Here is a 21902-nt window from a genome sequence, read left to right on the forward strand (position 1 = left end):
GGAGCTCCTCCTCCTCGGTGAATGGCTGTGTATGGTGCGAAGGGATTTCTTATCCTAACTACTCTACTGACATTTACTCATCTAAACTACCCGGGGTCGTACCCTGCCAATCGGCCTCTTTAAACTATGTGGTTCTAAGAACCCGAATTCCCATTGCCCACACTGTGGTGCCCTCCAAATTTGGGTCTCACTCCCACAAATTTTCTGTCTGTGCCCTCGCACAATTTCGGGGCTGGGTCATGTGGCTCCACCAGCAGGTCTACCTACCTGCGCACCTCAGCCACTGGAGCCGCCCCCCGAGCTTGCCTGCTCCTGACAACTACCGAATTGGGGAAGGCCCTCCTCTGGCTGCTTACCCCCTCTGTGCCCACCTTGGCATCGGGCAACCCGGGTCCTCTCCTGGGATCCTCGGGCCCCACTCACAAACTACTACTAACCGGCTCCCAGAGCCTACCTGCGGCCTCACCTGGCCGACAAACTACCAGTGGCGGAGTGCCCCAATAACCATACGCACTAATTAAGCCACACGCCCAGCCATTCCACAGTCTCATGCACCCTACAAAGCACTTCTTGCTACGACCCACACCACAGGTGTCAATATCCATACAATTTACCTACGCCCTCTACCTGGCTTTACACTACCCACCCCGGGCTTTCGTGACTGGGTTCCACTTCCCCCCATTCACTCCTTCGTACCATGCATTCCACACCTTTTACTTCCACACCAACCATTCTCACACCAAATATCTTGCACACCATTTTTCTCACACACCTCAACACGATTCCATTTACACTACAACACAATTCCTCAAACACACAGCATCATCTATCTACCTAGTTCCCCTACAACTCGTGCTTCCCCGTCGTCCCTTTACACTATGCACTCCCTTATCTTTATCATCCACCTAAACTCTCTACGTCCTCTCTATAGTTCAGGTGTCCTACTTAATTCTCGTGTCCCTAAGGTCTTCCAAAATCCCTACCATTATCCTAGCCCTCCCTCTGTTAGCTTTGGTGCCCCCATGGAGGCAACCATTGCTGGCCCCTCCATGTGCCTACCACTGCCATCCCCCTAAACGAATGCTCATGGGCCCCCCTGTGTGAGGAATGGTGACACTACCATTCCCCCACGTGGGGTACATTACTCGTCACAGTTCTCTACACTACGAGCCCCCATTCATGGAGGTGCTTTGTCACGGCTCGGCCTCGTAGGGCCGAGCGATCCATGCGGGTGGTTGGTCGCCTGTATAGGGTGTCCGTCCGGCATTTTTGATCCAAGGGGGGAGGGATCGATGGGCCCAGGTGCCGGGCTCCATCCCTGCGTGAGGCCTTGTGGTCCCACACGTGGTGACCCAACCGGCCACCATCGGAGCACCTCACCCGACAAGGTGCATGGCTCCGACAACCCGAACCTCCCCTTGAACCCGGCCGATCAGCCTTGCTGCCATACGGCACCAACCATACAGTGCAGGGGCCGGAGGCACGAATCGTGCACGCCGGTCCTCGTGAGACCGACACGGCACCGATCCCCTCCGGGTCCCTGCTGCACACAATTCACCGGGGGCTCGCGTACGCTACCCGTCCCGCTAGGCGCTACCCCGGTCGGTGTCGATGCTTGAGCCGCGTCCTCACACCTTGCAACCCACTCCACACTCGCACACCCAGGCGCACACGTGCCCTCCACACACTCCGTTACCGCATGCTCCGGTGCACACCACCCAGGCACACACGCACCTTTCACACACTCCGGTGTCGTACTCTCCGGTGCACACCTTTTTCCTGCACACTCCGGTGCACACTCATCTCTCACACACTCCGCTATTGCACACTCTGGTGCACACTTTCTCTCCACACTCTCGGGTATCGCACACTCCGGTGCACACTCCTCTGTTACGCACTCCGTAACACACTCTCGCTCCACGCACTCCCTCTCATACTCCGTGCCATCCTCACTCGTACACGGCACAATGGGCCCATCGCGAACGCCTGGATCTCGCCTCTCTCCCAAGTGCGCCGAACACTTGTTCGTGCCCAACACATTCGCGCCATTATTTCTCACCTCGGAGCCCTCCTTCTCCGGCTTCTCCACCATCATTTATATATATATATATATATATATATATATATATATATATATATATATATATATATATATATATATATATATATATATATATATATATATATATATATATATACATATACTGTATGTATATATGTTGTGTGTATATATATATATATATATATATATATATATATATATATGCATATACTGTATGTATATATGTTATATATATATATTGTTGCAGAACCCAACGTCGGCCTCGGTTCCCGTTATCGAGGGGGGATTAAGCCCCTCGTCTGTTACTGACCGACGTGGTCCCGGGGGTATGACGCCACGCCCGGTCGGCGCTGGGTAGAGTTTTAGGCCCACAAGTCCTATGACCTAAATACCAGCGCTTCCCGGTACGCGAAGGAACACCCCCCGCTCACGGCCGCAGCGTAATGGATGTTGCGCCGAGCGAAGCGAACTGCGGCGTGAGCCGTTTACCAAGACTAGACCCGATTCCTTAAACGTTGGCCAAATCGTGCCACCGGTATTCAATTGGGAAATCACCAAAACGACAAGGATGTGAAGAAGAGGAAGACGAAGGCAAAAGGGTTGGAAATGCTACTATATTTATTACTACTAGGGCATGCCCGTACGTGGGTGCCCGTTCCTTGCCAAAAAAAAAAAAAAAACGCTACCCATACGCTCTACCCCGCCCGTACGCCCGTACGCCCGTAAACAAAAAAAACAACGCTCTTCGCTTCCGCCCTTCGCTCTGGGAGAAATAATGCGCATAAGAAATCGAGAAATTATTATTTTCTCCGGAAGAAATCGAATTACGAACCGTAATGGCGCACGCGCTCGGCTCGGCTCGCAACAACGCGTTCTGTGATTGGCTGCCGGAAGTGAAGTCTTCACTGTCCGGAAGGTCGCAAATCGCAGTTACGATGAATCGCAAATTAGTTTTATTTAGTTTTAAAACATAGTTTAACGGCAACATAGTTTTCCAACGTGAAATAAATGAATACGCTCTCAAATGTGCCGTCCGAGGCAGAGTCTGTTCGCCACGTTCGGCACACGTGATAGCTCGCTGCTCTCTGATTGGTTGAATCGTTTTTTGGACATAGCTCGGTAACTACTTGTCCGATTAATATGAAACATTGAAAAGGCACATCCTCGGGTCCCCAGCAATATACCTGGCAAGTTTAAAGTATATCGGACCCGTGGTTGTCGAGAAACAGCGGTCACAGACATACATACATACATACATACATACATACATACATACATACACACAGAGATTACTGGAATTATAGATAGATTATTTACACAATGAAAGGAACCAAGGAGAAGGAAGGATAATAAAGTAAAAACAGAAGAAGAAGAAGAAGCGGACACAGTGCACCTTAGCTTACCTATGCAGTCTTAATTAATACCCCAGGACAAGACACACAAAACAGACTACGAGCAAACTCACACGAATGGGGAAATTGCAGGCAGGAATGGAAGGACTGGAAGGAGAGGAACGCTCCGCTCGAACCGGAGCACGGTCGGTCCGGGAGTCAGCAGCCGCCGCCCTTCCTCAATCGGCACGTTCAGCAGCCGCCGTCAATGCCCTAGCTGCGGTCGTGCGGGCTGCCGCGATACGAGCACCCTGGCGGAGTCAAAGCTGCGTGGCTCCAAGCTGGTGGTGGTGGATTTCAAGGCTGATGCTCATCTGCCGCTTCTCCGGCTCATCTCAGGACGCGTCTCCCGTTTCTCTCTGAAGCTCGTCTCAGCGCATCTGAGGTGGGGGCCTCGTGGTGCGGGTTATATATGCCCCTCCCTCTAACCTTTTTGAACCTCCCCGATCGTTCTTTCTCCGCCCGCTCAAGCCAAACCCCTTTGGCTGGGTTGGTTGAGCGGGGCCGACTCACTCCTCCTTTCTATGACGAGGTGGAGACACGCCTTTCTTCTCCGAGCCGGAGCACATGGCAATGGCGGCGAATGCAGTTGGCAATCGAGGCTTTGGGAATGGGGCTTTGGGAATGAAAGGGGATCTACCTTATTTCATGTGGTGCAATGGAGAATGTCAACTAGTGGGAACAGAGCCTTAACCTACATAGAATAAGGAGATAACTGTAAAAGAAGGATATATGATTGGCTACGTGTGGTATATGAAATAACTAGGAGGACGCCCTTTGATCTTTTAGTTTTACACTTGGAGGTATTTACAACAATTCATTACATTTTACAGAGGGTGATATTTACACAACAATTTACACAACAATTTCTCAAATCCACAACAATATATATATGTATATATGTATATGCATATACTGTATGTATATTGTATATATGTTATATATATATATATATATATATATATGCACACGAGTTGTCTCCACCATGTTTGTGTGTCACACTCCTTTTTTGGTTGTTGTACATGTATAATCCCATACCTCTTGGCCAATTGCCCAGAAATATTTGTATCACATTATTGTGTCATGCAGTAGGTCAATAGTCACGATAAAAAATTGCAATTGTTAATCAAATTGATATTAAAAGAAGAAATAACGACACTGGACGATTGAGTCTCGTACGTCGGGTGTCCCCCTGGGAGAGGGGGCAGTGAGAGGGGCGGAGTTTGGCCCACTCTTCCCCCATCCGCATCACATTTGAAGGTGAATTATTTGTCAGGAATCAAAGCAATTGCAGTTCAGTATTTATATTCTGTATGCAGAATGGAAATGAATATACAAATGGTCCACAGTGGCCAAGGGACTGCACTCATACAATCAGTTTAAGAAGTCGTCACATGATCCTGCACTACCTCAAACAAGGAAATGAGGCCATTTGACCCATCCTGGCCGTGGTGCACTCTCGGGTTAAATTTTGCCGCAGCGCTCTAAACATGAAACTTCTTCCTGGTTTACTCAAGTCTAAATAACCTGGTCTTCATCGGGTGACCCAGCTTGAACACGCACACAAACAAACAAACACACACACACAAACACACCCACGCAAACACTCACACACACACGCAAACACAAACAATCACAAACACACACACATACACGCAAACACACACACACACACACACACACACACACACACACACACACAAACAAACACAAACACACACACACACACACACACACAAACAAACACATGCAAACACACACATACACACACTCACACACACACGCAAACACAAACACGCCCACGTAAACACACACACGCAAACACAAACACACACAAACAAACACAAACACACACACACACAAACAAACAAACACATGCAAACACACACATACACACACACACACAAACCCACGCAAACACACACACACACACACACAAACACACACACACACATGAACACACACACACAAACACACACACACAAACACACACACGCAAACACAAACACACACACACACACACACACTTCTCAACAAAACTCTTGCATTTTTACCTCCACCACCAAAGGTGGATGGAGGTTATGTTTTCATCCCTGTCTGTCTGTCTGTCTGTTTGTTTGTCCGTTTGTTTGTGAACAAAATATTTCAAAAAGTTGTGGACGGTTTCGGACGAAATTTGGCAGAGAGGTAGTGCATGTGACACGGAAGACATGATTCGATTTTGGTGAAGATCCGGATTCGGATCCGGCCACTAGAATTTTTAAATGATCCTCTTTTTCTCTTGCCGATGATTTCATGAATCAGGTGTCCCCTCATTGTGTCCCTACCAGGTGTAGTTATTGTTCGTTTTCTTTGTAGAGATCTTGCATACGCACTCACGCTTCTTCTCACAAGCTTCAAGCGATCACGGTGTGACAATTAACAGCCGAGGGCTCGTTTCACTGTTCACAATATAATGATGTACAACTCTCACTCTTTGCATAACGATGCAGGCCCGATGCAAAATGGAATAACAGTGTTGTCACCTCCCTGTACTCATACGTCTGCGTTATGCACGCTGTCCCATTGCTCATTATTCTTTGTGCCGGGGAGAACGACGTCTCTTAATCGGATGGCAAACAGACTTCGCACTAACAATGCAGTCATTAACTTTGTGTCGCCAAATTGACTGGAACACTAAACCGGTCTTGACTAACTCACCTCTCAGCAACTCACAATCCATCCCTTTGTTGTTTGGTGTAACACATTATACAGCATATGGAGAAATATCTTTCTTTGTTTGCTTCGTGCATTGAAAAAACAATGAATTGGAGGTTCATTCGAAGATCTTCTTTCGAGTATATAGCAATCCTTCTATCCGAGGCAATTATAATTCCTTTACAGATGAATCGTTACAGTTTTAGGCTTTATTGCACATTGATTCAAAGCTAATTTTGGAATGTGTAATTTCCCCCCTCCCTTTTTTTTTTTTTTTTTTTTTTTTTTAAGATGATGAACGATGTTGGATTTTCACGGTGTGAGGTTCATTTATGACTATTATTGGCATAACAGGCATTCATCACGCTGGGAGGACAAGCGCACCCGGATGGGGACCGTGTGATTGCGTCACGTGCTCCGGCGCGGCGCACGAGCGCGTGCAAGCTGTCTCACGTGCTCATCACGAGACAGTCAAGCGTTTGACTTGAAGCATTTAGCGATCAAAGCACGAGTCTACTTTTTACCGTGATTAATGATCTGGCCGAGCATTCATTACATCACAAACAGCGATTCATTTCCAGGGCCGCCAAACTTTCCTCCCGCCGCATGCCGTGTCGTTTACGCGCTCCTGCTCTTGGAGCGATAGGAAATTTGTTGCGATATCATATGGACAGGTAAGAACTCGTCTTCCACCTTGAGACGATCTGCGCGTCGAGAAGGGGGTGTTCTCGAGTCAACCGCGAGTGATCTATCATCTTTAGGAGTGGCAGGGCCTGGAGAGACGCCTGCGGCCTCGACATGCGTTAGGCCCGCGTATATTCACCGCTCATCCATCAGTCCCCAGTGTCTTCGCGGTAGGTCAGGGGATGAGCCAAGATGTTGAAAATAAGGAAGGGGGCAAAGTGGTGGGTAGGGATGGGGATTTGTGAATAGGGAGTGGTGATAGTAGGCCTACAGAGGGGAGAAAAGGCAGGCGGACCTGTGGGAGAACGCCAAAAGGGAGACGCGCGATTAATCACCGTCCGTGGCGTCAATTTACGTGATTTACTCTCCTCTGGGACTGGCCGGTATAAACATGGCGGGCCGGTCCGTGCCTCCACGTAATGTGTCTGTCTATAGGAAAGGCATTAGGCTCTCCGTCAGAGCCCGCGATTGATCGAACATCGTCGCACGCTCACTCTCACGCCGAGTTGCTATATCACTCGCCGGGTATCAGCACATGGTAGGGAGGTGGGCAGGGCAGGTCTTGAAGAAAAGAAACAAAAGGAAACACATCCCTCCGCTTCTTGTCAAATTATGCTGTGCCAACATCAAATTACTTCCCCCAGCAATAAGTACATTTAGCAGTGAATTAAATATTAATGAAGTAGTGACAGTTGGTGGGTCATTTTTATCCAGGAAGGACAGCGATGCAGAGTAAGCAGCCCAGGAAGTGGAGACAAAGGGTGAGAAATGAAGAGCCATTTTTTATCCAGACAGGTGGATGAAAAGCATCCGTGAGAAGAAGCAACGCCATTGTCTCCTGATTAAGCAATACCATTCAACAAAGGTAGTTAATCGGGCCGACGGCTCAAGGCTCTACGACATATTGATTCTATAGACCCAGCGGTAAAGCGGAAAAGGAAATTAAAGTAAAATCTACTGAAATTCCTGCCAGTTATAGTCACGGTCTTCTTTACAATTCCACTTATAGTTCCGCAACACGTAAACATTGGTTTTAGTTTACTTTGCGATGCCACCACCATGGACGCGATGGTTCCGAATGATGATGGAGTGGCCATTCCACCTCCTCCTCGCCCCCCCCCCCCCCCCCCCAGTGTGGCTGGAAATGCACACGGGCAAAATCTTCCCTGTCGGCCCTCGTTGCCCTGGAAACAAGTGAACGAACCTCTTGCATTTGCCTCATGAAGAAGAAGGCCTGAAGGAGGCGGGAAATTGTTTTGACAGTCAAATGGGGTGCATTGTTTTTGCTCTTTCTTCATAATCTAATTTCCTTTCTGGATGTCACCGTACTGCTGGAAAATGTCAACTTCCAGTGTTAGAATTGTTGGCATCTTCTGGGAGAGATCTCTTCTCATAATACACTACTAAACACCATAACCCGATCTAAGGTGGAGTGTGCAAACCTAGACCATATAGGACGGGCTGGAAGTGGACTCCAAGACCTCCTGAAAGATCAAATAAACTGCTCTTCCATGAGTATCCATACTTGCATATATTTAACAAGAAAAATGGAGGAACTGCCTTTAGAGGCCATTTTCCCCGCAGAGCAGGGATTGGCCTTTCTTGGGCACTGTGGTCCCATTTTTTTGGAGCAATGTTTTACGGCCGGATGCCCTTCCTGCCGCCAACCCTGTTAGTCGCCTCTTGCAACACGCAGTGAATTACCAGTGAACTGGTACTCAATTTGCCGACCTCTGAAGGATGATAGGCTGAGTCAACCCTACTGGCGTTAATTCAGTGATTGACCGGGATTCGAACCCAGGATTCTAGGATCCCAAGCCGGCACCCTAACCGCTAAGCCAAGACAAGGCTTTGGAGGAAAAAACCAGGACCAGGCTTTGGACACCAAGAAAAATGGAGGCAAAGGTTGAAAAACATCAGGGAAGAGAAGAGAATGTAAGAAGGAATGTACTGTGGGGGTAAGGGAGGTGGTGAGTGGTCAAAAATGTGTTTGAAATAGTTACTCACAATAGTCCAAAACACAAGTATCTATGACAAGGAAGAAAATAGTTTTCTCTTGGAGCATGGCAGGTCCTGTACCTCTATCATAAAACCTTTTGAATGCATCACCTATTACAATGCTTGTGTACATGAGACTGTGTTATAGGAGTTTGATCCAAAACAGAGATGGAGTTCAACTTCCTGGCTTGGTACACTCTCTCTTTTACAGAGCAGAGATGTGGCCATTGTCAGGATTGGCCCGCCAGTCACAGAACAAGGTCTTTCAGATGTATTTTATTGATCTTTCCCATGCTGCAGACTCTTCATAGGATCCTGTACAGTCTTAAACAAGGAAATGAGGAGGCGATTCAGCCCATCATTGCGGTATTGCACTCCCAAGGTAATTTTTTCTGCAGGTGTAAGAGGCCTTCATACATTTTTTCTGGGTGTTTTCCCCCCTCACTCATTCTTTCTTCAAGTGTCTCTCTGTCCATATAGGCTGCTGTTTGTGTGTTTCCCTCCTTTCCAACGTGTTCACGTAGTTATGACTTTGCTCTCTTATGTTTAATTTAACTTAATATTGGTTAACAACGATCCTTTTGGTGCTTTACTAAAGTCAAAATAACTGATACATATACATATTGTCGTGTCGACCCTGCAGTGAACACCTCAGGGCGACGGATGCCCGCACGAACATGTTATGTGTTTGGCTCATTTGATGTGCTGCCCGGTGCATTGTCATGTTATCCTGATTTCTGCTTCGAATCTCAAATCCCACGTTGGTTTCCTATTATTGACTTAGAATGTCCTACACTGATGTCTGCCTACGCCACCAAATGAGAAGCAACACCTCCGCGAGCTACGAGTGTTCTACTCTGTAGAACAAAGGGCTGCATTGGAGATATCTCAGAGAACAGAACCTTTCGGGGCCCACAGGAAGTGGGCCTTGAATGTAATAGTTTAATATAGTACATGACTCGATGGAGAGAACAGAAGCTTTCTCCACTGTTTTAAAGACTTCAATCACGCTTGTCCTTCATTCCTGAAACTCATCGCAGAGAGTTGAATGTCGCCGGATGCTTGTACGGTCCTAATGAGTGTTACCCGCTGGAACGAGTGCACGGTCCTCCCCGGCGACGCGTCAGGCCAAAGGAAACGTCCAATTTCCCACACCTGCTTGAAATGAATGTAACTCTCATCGTAAGTCGCCATTTGGGGTACGCACATCATTAACAGCAGATACTACGAGTCTGACCTTAATGTGAAGCAGTGCTCATTTTCACCCTGCTAATAAATGGTGGTTTAATCGGGAGCAGCTGAATGTCAAATATTCTCATTCCAAATGCCAGGAGGATGGAGGGGGGGTGTGCTCACCCCCATATACCTCCTGCTCGAAAACCTCCAAGGATACATCCGCGGTGGGGGTGTAGGGAGAGTGGTCAAAGGAAGGATATCCTCAGCTCCTGTTTTAGGATCTCACTTCCTTTTGCACTGCACCACCCGTATTGGCCTCAGGCATGACATGAAACAAAAAAGGGAGCAAATTTAAAAAAGATTCTGGTTGGCCTATTTCGTGCTCACATCTGATCACCTGACTCACGTTTTCACGGAATAGAGACCGGTCTCACTCATTCCCTGGCCTCCTTTGATCTCTGTGTGTCTCTGTGCATTGACTCATGATCTCGAGCTCCATCGCTGTTCCTAGAATGCTTGTTGAGGTTCCAAGGGGCCACATCCGTGAGAAATCAAGGCTACATTGTGAGCTGTTGACTCTCATCGTTAATGTTCCAGACTAAACGTTCATGACGAAAATGCAATGGTCGGCCCTGCAATATTGATGCAATTTCGAAGAGAGTGCAAGTCGAAGACCAGCAGATCCGCCGCACCAACAACAATAAACTTCCGTCTGATTTCTGATGTCCTTACCTAATAAAACTAAAGATATTGAGGATGGATACACATGGCCACATATAATAAAGAAAATGAAGGTTTATGAAAATGAATCTTTACATAACGAACTCAGCATCAAATAACAACTCAGGAACTGTTTTTCGTTTTTATTATCAATGTATAGTGATTGATAATAAGAACCGACAATGCAGAGCATTTACCAATGCAGATCCTCACCAGGCTATCGGTCTCGTCGACCCTTTCTGCACAGCGGGGGACTGTATTAAGGTAGGCCGCTAGGGGGCGCTATGATAAAGTACGCCATTTAGGGGCGTTTAATTAAAGTTGATTGCTGTGCGGACACACACACACACACACACACACACACACACACACACACGCTGATTACAATAGTTTCTTCCTTTTGGGTAAAGCGAGTGAAAGCAACCCGAAAAAGCGGTAAATCAGCAACAATTCTTCCATCTATGCAGTGATAATTAAAAGTGTGCAACTCTGAAACACTTTCGATCCCTTCTATTTTCAGAACGCAAATCCTTGTTTCCAAATTTTAATGCACAATATAATCCCATCCTTACAAACGGCTTTCGATGTCTAAATTAGATCGCAAAGTTTGGATAACATAGAAAAAAAGATGCACTTGAGCAATACCAGTGGGTATTTCCACCTCTATATTAAGCCTCGCCCTGCAGGCTATGGGTACAGAGAGTGGGAAAGTGGGATTGCATTATGTATATACTGTATATAGAAATAATATAGGCATACATACATTGTGAATGTATGTGGAGTGCCTCTCTTGGTGGTGAAGGATAGATCTTGGACTGCGCCTGCTCAAAGGTCGGTACTCTGTCGAGAATTGCACCTGCACCATTTAAATATTTATTTTCCATATGCAGACTGGAAATTAATACACAAAGGTTCCTCAGTCTCCCTTCGACTACACTGAGTCTAAAAAAGGTCGCACGATCCTGTACTATCTTAAACAAGGAAATGAGGAGGAGATTCAGCCAATCATTGCCGTATTGCACTCCCAAGTTAATTTTTTTCTGCAGGTGTAAGAGGTCAATTTCTGCAGGTGTAAGAGGCCTTCGTGCATTTTTTCTGGGTGTTTTCCCTTCTCATTCTTTCTTCAAGTGTCTCTCTGTCCATATAGGCTGCTGTTTGTGTGTTTCCCTCCTTTCCACTGTGTTCACGTAGTTATGACTTTGCTCTCTTATGACTTAATCTTGGTTAACAACGATCATTTTGGTGCTTTACTAAAGTCAAAATAACTGATCTTGTTTGGGTGATCTGAATTGTGTGTGTGTGTGTTTGTGTGTTTGTGTGCAAATATATATACATACATACTATACATATATATACATACATAAACATATTGTCGTGTCGACCCTGTAGTGAAGACCTCAGGGCGTATGTACATACATATTTTTGATCCATGCAATTAAAGTGTCTATTGCCTCTGCGACAAGGCACCATTTGCAGTTCAAACTACAATAGCACTCGGTGGAGCACATACCTCCACCAGGCTCAACAGTTTACGTTTTTTATCCCACTGAAAGGCCGGATCTGGATTTGGACCTGAACCAAAATCGAATAGGCTTGTCCTTGTCACCTGATCAACTCATCCACCAAGTTTTGTCAAAAGTCGCCCCCAACTTTTTGAAATATCGTGCTATATATCGTTTTTGGTCCCATCTCTCAATGGTGAAGAATAATTATAAAAAAATTTACTATCCCGATCTGGATCTTCACCAAAATCGAATCCATTCTTCGTTGCGACACACCCAACCTGTCCATCAAATTTGCATTTGCATCTGGTATTGTAAGATTGGTGAGTCAGGTACATCCCCTTTTGCTGGGTGATGATCCTTGGCTCCGATTCAGTGTTTGTGGAAATCTTTGTGCTCGCAGATTCAACACCAGCAAAGCAGGCCACAATAAGCAGATATTGTGAAACGTATTGCAAGGAAGAAACATGAGTTGTCGACATTTCTATGACACACAGTTGATCCTATGGTTGCTCGAAGACAGCTAGTCATCAGCAATTGACAGTTGGTCTCAGTCATCAACAATATAACTTGACAAAGATTTTCAATACTAATATTGCTTTGCTCTGGTAAGTTGCTCTTTGCATGGGTTATCCGTTACCGTCAGCGATACATGTGCATCATTTACTGTAATGTCCCCATTGCTTGTTCCACATTCCATCTGTTGAAGTGAACGCTGTATAACAGCAGCCTCATGAATTATGCATCAGATCCAATCAACCTGAAATGATTGGCCAACCTTGATTCGCCACATTTACTTTTAAATAGAATAATCGAAAATAACAAACTCTAAACACTTTCCTTTTTGTTAATATGCATTTGTAAACAGCTTTATATATTTGTGCAACACAATCAGCCTATTTATCATTGTAAATTGCGCCCCCTCAGGGCCAGATATTTGCTTCATTTTGCTAAACAAACGTTCAAGCGAACGTTGAAACAATCACAACAGCAACATCCAGCTTATTAACATCCAACCTGGACATGTTAGCTTTAACAAGATGATATTCCGAACAGATTCGCACTCATTGCCTCACTGCCTTCTGAGCACACTGTGTGCATAAGAAACGAATGGCATTCGACATGTTCAGAATATATTAACATTTCCCTGCTCATTATGTAGTAATCAATCTTAGTGCAGCGGAATGCCAGGAAGGAATTAAAAATAAAATATAACTAAACCGGGACAATTCATTTTCCCGGTGCAATGTTCAGCAGGGTGTGCTGATCCCTGTGAGAAAGCGGGTGAAGGTTTCGGGTGTGAGCCCCTCTTCTAGCAGGAGCAGCAAGCCCTTCATACATATCGATTGATATTATATGTATGTTAAGGAAATTAGGACCATTTCATTCATCATTGATGCAATCCGCTTCCTGGTGAATTTTTTCGACAGCTGTAAACATCAATCTTCTTGATGTTTTACGAAAGTCAAAGTAACCGGATATTGATCGTGTGTGTGCGCGTGCGTGTGTGTGAGCGAGTGTGTGTGTGTGTGTGTGTGTGTGTGTGTGTGTGTGTGTGTGTGTGTGTGTGTGTGTGTGTGTGTATGTGTGTGTATATATATATATATATATGTATAGGACTGTTGTAATGGAATCCATTCCCAATAAAATATTGAATATACTTTATAGTTTGCGAGGAATGCCCTTCGACAGCATAATACTAACAATCACTAACTCTTTCAACTGCTAAGGTTTCTCGGTGAAGTTAATCGACGAAAATGCAATTATACGTTGGACAGAATTAACTGATTCATTGATGGTTATATATATATATTTTTTCTTTCTGGAGGTATGCGAACCAGCGACTCTGAGCCTATACACTGCCCATGTGCGCAACCTAGGCAGGAAAATGCACATAACTCAAAATTGAGTAAATGTCAATATTTTTTGACCTCCGCATGCATTGCGTGGACCCAATAGCTCTAAAATGAGGTATCATTCAGCATTATACATGCCATGGTTAGGACATTTACACCGTTCAGACACAATTGTGCAAGTTGTATTGATATCTCGGTATATATACAGACTTGGCATTTAATATGGAATTTTTTTTTGGGGGGTGAACTTACTTTTCAAGATGACTTAGAACCAAAAGTTCATTGGAATTATGTTGAAATTATTCTAGATTTTGTTAATGTGACCTTTAAAAAAAGCAAAAACCACATTTGACATTTCGAAACAAATAAATTGATCCTTGAAAGTGATGTAAACTGATATCGAACTCAATTCACGGACAGTACTGTGTTAAACTTCTGTGCGTTTTCCAGAAGTATCTCTTTATTTTGCACATTAGCCAAAAATTTGGGATAAAACCGGGATTAAAAAAAAAAAAAAGTATATATATATGTATGTATGTGTGTATATATATATATATATACAGTGCATTCAGAAAGTATTCAGACCCCTTCACTTTTTTCACATTTTGTTATGTTGCAGCCTTGTGCTGAAATCGTTTAAATTCATTTTTCCCTCATCAATCTGCACTCAATACCCCATAATGACAAAGAGAAAACAGGATTTTAGAAAGTTTTGCAAATTTATTAAAAATAAAAAACTGAAACATCACATTTACATAAGTATTCAGACCCTGCGCTATGACACTTGAAATTTAGCTCAGGTGCCTCCCATTTCTCTTGATCATCTTTGAGATGTTTCTACACCTTGATTGGAGTCCACCTGTGGTAAATTCAATTGATTGGACATGATTTGGAAAGGTACACACCTGTCTATATAAGGTCGCACAGCTGACAATGCATATCAGAGCAAAAACCAAACGGAAGACTTGGAATATATACAGAATATATACAGAAAAAATATATACAGACTTGGCATTTAATATGGAATATATTTTTTTTCTTGACTTGGGTTTACTTTCTGAACTCAGTATATCAATCTGGTGAGTTTCTTTTTCGCTTCGGTGATGTCTTTGTTGAAAGAACCATGTCACTGATTGTCTTTCGCAGCAAGAAGTCAATAACAGGATTATATCACAGGTGGGATGACAAAATGTAAGGACAGGTACATTTGACGATTGGCTTCACAATCGGGTATATAATGGTTGTTGCGTTCTGTATTAGTGGAAAACAACTGCTGCACGTCTACAAAAGTTATTGCCGCTTCCTCTGGAGATGGTCCGTCAACGTGACAATGCTGTTTGTCATGGAGTGGTGGCTTTACGAAATTCTGGCATGAAACAGCGTGCTGTTGCTCGGAAGTATGGCATCACTCAAGGTCAGGTGTCAAAGATCCTGAAACGAAATGCTCAGAGGGGTGTCCCTACTCCAATACCGAGGCCAGGACATCCACGCAGAACCACAAGGAGAGATGATCGCCAGCTGCACCGGTTAGTCTGCAATGGCCGTACCAAGTCAGCTAATCGGCTTAGGGCTGAGTGGCAGCAACTGACAAATGTGCCTGTATCCAGAAGGCTAGTCAACCAACGACTGGTTCAAGCAGGCTATCGTGCCAGGCGTCCCCCGAGAAAGCCACGCCTGACCAGACAACACAGCCAGCGCCGATTGCAGTGGGCCAGAGAGCACCGTCAATGGCAGCCAAGAAACTGGAATCACGTGACCTTCAGTGACGAGTCTAGATTTCTGGTCTATCGTCAAGATGGCCGCGTCCGAGTGCGCAGTCAAGTGCATGAAGCCCACAACGAAGATTGTATAGTGCCAAGAGTCCAAGCTGGAGGTGGTGGGGTGACCGTTTGGGCTGCTTTTCATGCAGGGGGCAAAACTGACCTGGTTGTTCTGAATGGAAACCTGAACCAGTTCAAGTACAGGGTCATTCTGGAAGAAACATTGCTTCCATTTGCTCGTGCAGCCTTTCGAGGAAACTTTGTCTTCCAAGATGACAATGCACGGCCTCATCGTGCTCGCATGATCCAACACTTTCTTGCTGACCGTGGTGTAGAGCATATGGAGTGGCCTGCCATGTCCCCGGATATGAATCCGATAGAGAACTTGTGGGCAGAATTAACGCGTCAAATCGACAACTTGGACCAGCAGCCTACCTCTGTGCGTGAATTGCAGCAGACTATTGTCACTGCATGGCAAGCGATTCCTGTCCAAACCTTGGCAAATCTCGTGAACAGCCTGCCTCGACGTGTATGTGCTCTCCTGAATGCTCGTGGGGGTTACACGAAGTACTGAACTGTAATTTTACTGTCCGTAATCCCAGTCATAATTTAGCTTTTGTTTTTTGTTGAAAATTTTTATGGCTAATGTGCAAAATAAAGAGATACTTCTGGAAAACGTACAGAAGTTTAACACAGTACTGTCCGTGAATTGAGTTCGATATCAGTTTCCATCACTTTCAAGGATCAATTTATTTGCTTCGAAATGTCAAATGTGGTTTTTGTTTCTTTTAAAGGTCACATTAACAAAATCTAGAATAATTTCAACATAATTCCAATGAACTTTTGGTTCTAAGTCATCTTGAAAAGTAAGTTCACCCCCACAAAAAAAATATTCCATATTAAATGCCAAGTCTGTGTATATATATATATATATATATATATATATATATATATATATATATATATGTATATATACATTATACATATATATGTATTTATACATATTTATTTATTTATTTTTTTTAATTCATTATAATTATACATTTTATAATACATTTAATTATACATTTATACATTCTGTCACTGTGTCAGTGATGTGGTTCTTGGGTTCGAGTCCCGGGTTGAGTCGGAATTTTTTCACATTAGCCCCACGAAGGAATTTACTTCCTGTTTCTTATAATATATATATATACGTATATAAATATGGAGTTGAACGATTGCACATCATAGGGACCAAATTTATATGATTTAAAAAGATCGAACAACGTGGTGGTCGAAATGTTGGAAGTCAGGGTCGAGATCTGGTTTGGCTGGTGTTGAATTGCTCGACTTTGAGCTTCACGTCTGCTCGACTTCAGACAGAAAACAAGCCTTAATGCCCTTTTCCTGATCCCCAAGCAATGACACATGTCATGAGGGGCGGTTTGTCAACAAGAGACTCCTTATATTCCCTGCCATGGCGGATCAGATAAAAAAAGATCGCCGTTTATTAATCTTTTGTTTCCTAAGTGCCAGTGATAAAAAGCCGCTAAAAGCCTGTCAAGTGTGGTGGGTATTGATTCGCAGGTGATTAACTGACCATGGGAATTGACGTATTTCCTCGTGTGCGCAGCTCGCTCGACTCAAGGCCCTGCACAGCTTGGAATATTTTAACAATAAAAACCATTCTCTCTTTCTGGAAAGCACTTAATCACCGAGCATGTGCATATTATTTATAATTCATCATTTATAATATATGTGATAATATATTTGTGTGGTATTTCACATTCTAATTGAGGTTATCCCCATGTCCCCTCCAGTAATGAAGTACTTATACAAGTGAGAACATTCGAGTAATTTAATTCAACAAGGTTTTTCGTGTGTGTGTGTTTTTTAAAATCCTTTTAAAATCCCAATTTTTCAATAAGAACGATTTCTTCATTTTTGTTGGTTGTGCATAATCATCTTCATCTTCATCCCAGCTCTCTCAGTTTGGGGTTGTCTATCAACAGGTGATGAGACAAAGCAAGAAGATCATGTGGTCCAATCACGTTTTGGTCCAGTTGAGGTCCAAACTCAGCACGCCAGATTGCTGACTTTGTGAATGGGGAAGATTCATTGCTTAATAGTCTTGTTTTGGTTTTGTGGTGTGATCACAGTTTGTGGATTTGACAATGAATTGGATTTTCATTTGTTGGCATAATCAATGACATCCATAAACCAAACTCGGGTAACACCTTACAGAGGTTCGAGGCATTTATGGTATCTCAAGCCACCGACCAAAGGCACATACACGCTGTGGTAGAAAGCAGCATGTCCCATTTCTTCCTACATCCAATGGGAATATTTTACCTGTTTTCTTTTACCCTTACCCCAACTACCATACAACGAGATTCTAATAATAATAATAATTCATTTATTTTATATAGCGCTTTTCATGAAGCCCAAAGGCGCTTTGACAGAGTGCAAAACATAATGCATAACAAAACATGAAAACAACAATTGCAAAAAGACAAGAATCAATAGGGAAATATTTAAAGCAAAAGGAGGGAGAAGGAGAAGTGATAGTCAGGGGTTAAATGCTGTGGGTTGAATGTGGAATGCACATTTCAAGAAGCACTTCACTTGATATTAAAATGATGAAGAAGTACAAATGCTGTTTTAAGTGTGTTGCCAAATGCCTGAAATATTTGCATGTCGGGTCAGGTGACCGATCATGTGATCCTCATTGCACGCGAAGCGAAAAGCGGGGGTGATGCAATTGGTTCACTTTTTCTGTCTGTCTGCAGATGTCAGTTTGTGATCGAGGAACTACTTAACTTCAGTTGAATATTATGGGGTATTTTGAACACTGTAGAACACAAATCGGAACATGAATCAGAACACGTTCCTGCAGTTTACTAGTACTTTGGCTCTGGATTTGGTAAATTGTACGGAATCTTGTCCCGGCGGCGCATGCGCAGAGTAAGATCATTGTTTAGCCTGTCTGCCTGTCTGGAAGTCGAGCACAATTGAAAATCATTTCAAACAGGAAAACTTACTGTTTTAGAGACGTTATAAAGGACACAAACAACAGGCGTGAATAACTAATTAAATGTGTTTAAAAAATTAAACATTTCTACCCCCGTTAATTCACCCCAGATCCACTTTTCTGAAATACCAACTTCTTTCCTGGAAGTCCTAGCAGTGTCCATGTGTTTTTTACCTCTCCCACCCCCCCCCCCCACCCCTTTTCCCATGCCTCCTCCCCCCAAGCCCTCTCCCTCCCACAGATCTCCCGATGTCCCTGCTCTCAAATGTTGTATTTGTGTGCTTCCCCCTCTCTCCCCATCTTGTCTACCGCTCCCTTTATTTCGTCTTATGTGTCCGTTTGTTTTTCTTTGTCATTAATGTTAGCTCTTACACAAGTCTCGATCTTGTATACAAAAAAAAAAGGTGGTGTAACAGACGCTGCATCAATGGCGGTAAACCTCCAAAAAAACATTTTTTTTTGTAATTCTTCAGCCTTTGAAACCTTTATTTTATTTCAATTGAATTATATACTTGATTACTGTAGAACACAAATAAACGTTTTGCGACTTCCAAAAACCTCCAGTTTGGCAGTAGTTATACCCCGATTTACGCCTCCCCTTTCACGTCGTTTCGCAAAAAAATCATCACCCTCCCTCTCCGTCTACCTTCTCCCTCCACCCTGCTATTGGTATTTCCCCTTTATCCTGCTGTTCCCTTTATGTTGTGTCCTGATCTGTTCTGTGTCCTAGCTCTTCCACGAGCCTCGACCATGTATTAAAAATCATTTATTAATATCAGTGCATCATGTGCGTGCATCACCTCAACCCACACTTACGTGTCTGACAGCATCTGTCCTTTCTCATATCTGTTGCCTCAGCTTTCGCCTCCACTTACCCTGCACATGGTACACAAACTAGATTGTGCCACGCATAAATAAATGTACTTTACTGCAGAAGGTTAAGCAGCAGCGTAAAAGTGTTACCTTCGAAGTTAAATTGGATGTTATTCCTCAAATCGATGCTGGTGAACGTGTGGTTGGTGTTGTCGGTTTATGGTTTATGTTTGCCTCCGACTACGGTGTGTACCATCTATAAAAATGCCGACGTTCATTGCACGTCGTGACTGGTATGACTGCTTCCGGAAGAGGTTCCGACTGTAAGAATTTTTATGCCTCCGTTGACGAAGTCGCCAGAGGAATGATGTTTTAAGGTTGTCCGTCTGTCCGTCCGTGATAGGTTTTCGTTACCACGATAACTTGTGAACCAGTGATGAGATTCTGACCAAATTTGGTAAAATTATGTATAATGATGTCAAAATGAACTGATTCGATTTTGGGGTCAAGAGGTCAAAGGTCAAAGTCTGTAATATGTCTAACTTGAGAACGGCTTAAGTGATTTAATTCAAACTTGGTACAGGTATGTATTATGATGTACAGATTAATTAATTCGACTTTGGGGTCAAAGGTCAAAGTCAAAGTCTGTAATAGGTCTATAACCTGAGAACAGCTGAAGTTATCTAATTCAAACTTGGTACAGGTATGTATATTGATATAAAGGTTAACTGATTCGATTTTGGGGTCAAGAGGTCAAAGGTCTGTAATATGTCTAACTTGAGAACGGCTTAAGTGATTTAATTCAAACTTGGTACAGGTATGTAATATGATGTACAGATTAATTAATTCGACTTTGGGGTCAAAGGTCAAAGTCAAAGTCTGTAATAGGTCTATAACCTGAGAACAGCTGAAGTTATCTAATGCAAACTTCGTACAGGTATGTATATTGATATAAAGGTTAACTGATGAAATTTTGGGGTCAAAGGTCAAAGTCTGTAATATGTCTATAACTTGAGAACGGCTGAACTGATCTAATTCAAACTTGGTACAGATATTTATAATGATGTAAAGATTAACTGAGTAGATTTTGGGGTCAAGAGGTCAAAGGTCAGTGGTCTTGTCAGATAAAAATGTGATAACTTGAGAACAGCTGAATGGATTGAAAGCAAAGTTGGTAGAAGTATTATAACGATGTAATAATGTTGGCAGAGGCATATCGGTCGACGTCGTGACATTGAAGAGTCCCGTTCTAGTTATATATATATATATATACAGGGTGAGTCAAAAGTAGCGCCCGATTTCTGTTTATATATATATATATATATTTCTGTCAGTTGATTGTTTGTTTGACATTTGTATTACAGTGTACAAGAAGGTATAAATAAATGAATGACATGTTTATCTTTATCAGCTTTCGAAAGTTTATCAGCTTTCGGCTTGATGAAAACTTTCCCGGAAAGTGGATCGGCCGCCGCGGTCTGATCGAGTGGCCGGCACGCTCCCCAGACCTTACACCTCCAGATTTCTTTCTTTGGGGGCTCATGAAAGACCTTGTTTATCGTGAAAAGTCTCATACCATTCAGGAATTGAAGGCTCCAATCACTGCAAAGTTTGAGGAAATTGATATCGAACTCTGCAAGCGTGTGTGCCACTCTGTGCCTGCTCGGCTGCAATTGTGCATCGATCACGAGGGAGGGCACTTTGAAAATTGCAAGTAAAACAGCTTGGTACACTTCCGTAATAATTTTTCCCCGAATAAATGGTAAGATAAACATGTCATTCATTTATTTATACCTTCTTGTACACTGTAATACAAATGTCAAACAAACAATCAACTGACAGAAATATATATATATATATATATATATATATAAACAGAAATCTGGCGCTACTTTTGACTCACCCTGTATATATATATATATACATACATATTTGAATATAACTGTTATTGTTGAATATAACTGTTGAATATAACCCAAAAAGGGGGAATGTCATGGGTACAAAGCAAAATAAAATAGTTGAAGTTGTGAAGTTCAGAATGCATCTTATTCATCTTATTCATCTTATTCAATGCATCCCGCCCCTAATTCCGTCAATTACTATGAGAAACATTGCTCCGATTTACATCGTTTCGATATTCGTCGCACCTTCCAGGAATGCATTCTCAACATCAACTGGGGTCTACCAGATACTTGGACAAAATATTGCGCCATTTTACGCCATCTAAATCAAT

The 21902-nt window shown here is 43.4% G+C and overlaps 1 protein-coding gene across 1 annotated transcript in view; it reads left to right on the forward strand.

Annotated features, from left to right (window-relative positions):
* Positions 1-21902, forward strand: part of LOC137425159 (E3 ubiquitin-protein ligase Rnf220) — a 329803-nt gene that overhangs the window by 151486 nt on the left and 156415 nt on the right. The gene's annotated exons all lie outside the window — the stretch shown is intronic.

This window comes from Myxine glutinosa, chromosome 1 (genome assembly GCF_964187855.1).
Source record: "Myxine glutinosa chromosome 1, kmMyxGlut1.1, whole genome shotgun sequence".
Taxonomy (NCBI): Eukaryota; Metazoa; Chordata; class Myxini; order Myxiniformes; family Myxinidae; genus Myxine; species Myxine glutinosa.